This window comes from Arachis ipaensis, chromosome B9 (genome assembly GCF_059453495.1).
Source record: "Arachis ipaensis isolate K30076 ecotype BB chromosome B9, ASM5945349v1, whole genome shotgun sequence".
NCBI lineage: Eukaryota > Viridiplantae > Streptophyta > Magnoliopsida > Fabales > Fabaceae > Arachis > Arachis ipaensis.
The window spans coordinates 117,088,143-117,089,962 of NC_142444.1; the positions used below are offsets into that span (position 1 = coordinate 117,088,143).

At 34.5% G+C, this 1,820-nt stretch overlaps 1 non-coding gene across 1 annotated transcript; it reads left to right on the top strand.

The window, feature by feature from the left end:
- Positions 1-455: 455 nt before the first annotated feature.
- On the top strand, positions 456-563 carry LOC148546042 (small nucleolar RNA R71). Its single transcript, XR_015900745.1, has one exon. It is a non-coding gene; the product is annotated as a small nucleolar RNA R71 (small nucleolar RNA).
- The last annotated feature ends 1,257 nt before the right edge of the window (positions 564-1,820 follow it).

Below are 1,820 nucleotides of genomic sequence, written 5' to 3' on the forward strand. Positions count from 1 at the left end.
TGATCCTTCCATGAGAAATTTGGATGATTTCTCCATGATGAGTTATAGGTGTTTCCATAAGGTTCACCTAAGTAATTTACCTCTGCTATTGCAGGGTTCTCAGGATCATAGGCTTCTTCTTCAGAAGATGCCTCTTGAGTACTGTTGGATGCAGCTTGCATTCCATGCAGACTCTGAGAGATCATATTGACTTGCTGAGTCAATATTTTATTCTGAGCCAATATGGCATTCAGAGTATCAACCTCAAGAACTCCCTTCTTCATAGGCGTCCCATTAGTCACAGGATTCCTTTCAGAAGTGTACATGAACTGGTTATTAGCAACCATGTCAATGAGTTCTTGAGCTTCTGCAGGCGTTTTCTTTAGGTGAATGGATCCACCTGCAGAAGTGTCCAGTGACATCTTTGATAGCTCAGATAAACCATCATAGAATATATCTAGGATGGTCCATTCTGAAAGCATGTCAGAAGGACACTTTTTGGTCAACTGTTTGTATCTTTCCCAAGCTTCATAGAGGGATTCACCTTCTTTCTGTCTGAAGGTTTGAACATCAGCTCTAAGCTTGCTCAGCTTTTGAGGAGGAAAGTACTTGGCTAAGAAAGTCGTGACCAGCTTATCCCAAGAGTTCAGGCTGTCTTTGGGTTGAGAATCCAACCATAATCTAGCTCTGTCTCTTACAGCAAAAGGGAAAAGCATGAGCCTGTAGACTTCAGGATCTACTCCATTAGTCTTAACAGTATCACATATCTGCAAGAATTCAGTTAAGAACTGAAAAGGATCTTCATATGGAAGTCCATGAAACTTGCAGTTCTGCTGCATCAGAGAAACTAATTGAGGTTTCAGCTCAAAGTTGTTTGCTCCAATGGCAGGAATGGAGATGCTTCTTCCATGTAAATTGGAATTAGGTGCAGTAAAGTCACCAAGCATCTTCCTTACATTATTATTATTTTTGGCTGCCATCTCCTCTGCCTGTTCGAAAATTTCTGAAAGGTTATCTCTGGATTGTTGTATTTTAGCTTCTCTTAATTTTCTCTTCAGAGTCCTTTCAGGTTCTAGATCTGCTTCTACAAGAATGTTCTTATCTTTGCTCCTGCTCATATGACAAGGAAGAATGGACAGAAAAATGATAATAATAATAGAGATCCTTTATACCACAGTACAGGGATCCCTTTGTGAGTGGAAGAAAAGAGGGGGAGACAAAGAATGTGATGTAAGGGAAGAAATGCAACTGTACTGATGGAAGAGATGTGAGATGAGATGTTAGGATATGAATGAATAAATAGAATAGGATGGGGGAGGTATAATTTTCGAAAATTATTTTGAAAAGGAGTTAGTGATTTTTGAAAATTGGTTTTTGAAAATTTGTTAGTATTTTTCGAAAATTTTTTTTTTTTAAAAAATTTGAAAATTAAATTAATTAATAAATTAAAAGAAATTTTGAAAAAGGGGGAAGATATTTTCGAAAAATGAGAGAGAGAGAGTTAGTTAGGTAGTTTTGAAAAAGTTAAGAAACAAACAAAAAGTTAGTTAGTTAGTTGGAACAAATTTTAAAAAGATGAGAAGTTAGGAAGTTAGAAAAGATATTTTGAAAAGATATTTTTGAAAAAGATAAGATAAGAAGATATTTTTGAAAAGATATGATAGGAATTAGTTTTGAAAAAGATTTGATTTTTAAAATCACAATTAATGACTTGATTCATAAGAAATCACAAGATATGATTCTAGAACTTAAAGTTTGAATCTTTCTTAACAAGTAAGTAACAAACTTCAAATTTTTGAATCAAAACATTAATTAATTATGTTATTTTCGAAAATTTGATA